Source organism: Seriola lalandi, unplaced genomic scaffold (assembly GCF_002814215.2).
Source record: "Seriola lalandi dorsalis isolate HSWRI2012SDOR001 ecotype SW California unplaced genomic scaffold, Sedor1 jcf7180002054680, whole genome shotgun sequence".
Taxonomy (NCBI): domain Eukaryota; kingdom Metazoa; phylum Chordata; class Actinopteri; order Carangiformes; family Carangidae; genus Seriola; species Seriola lalandi.
In genome coordinates, this window is record NW_019525233.1 from 1,642,202 (window position 1) to 1,642,950 (window position 749).

A 749-nucleotide genomic window follows, 5' to 3' on the forward strand; every position below is an offset into this window, starting at 1 on the left:
CAAATGTGTCATCGTATAAAAAGGGCTAAAGAGTGAAAAAAACGAATATTATATTGAGGCATAAAAACATCAAAAAACGTCATAATATAGTTATGTGTAAAGAAATCATAGTATAATAAGGCCTGCAAAGTCAAAAAAACAACATAGTATAGTATGGCAAAAAAAGTGAAAAAACGACATAGTATAGTATGGCAAAAAAAAAAGTGAAAAAACGACATAGTGTTATAAGGCATAAAAGCATGAAAAAATGTCATAATATAGTTATGTGTAAAGGCATCATAGTATAGTAAGGCCTGCAAAGTCAAAAAAACCACATAGTATCGTGTTGCAAAAAAAGTGAAAAAATGACATAGTATAGTATGGCAAAAAAGTGGAAAAAACGACATAGTATAGTATGGCAAAAAAAAAAAGTGAAAAAACGACATAGTGTTATAAGGCATAAAAACATGAAAAAATGTCATAATATAGTTATGTGTAAAGAAATCATAGTATAGTAAGGCCAGCAAAGTGAAAAAAACTACATAGTATAGTATGGCAAAGAAAGTGAAAAAAGGACATAGTATAGTATGGCAAAAAAAGTGAAAAAAAGACATAGTATAGTATGGCAAAAAAAGTGAAAAAATGACATAGTATAAAAAGGTATAAAAACATGAAAAAATGTCATAATTTAGTTATGTGTAAAGGCATCATAGTATAGTAAGGCCTGCAAAGTCAAAAAAACCACATATTATCGTGTTGCAAAAAAAGTG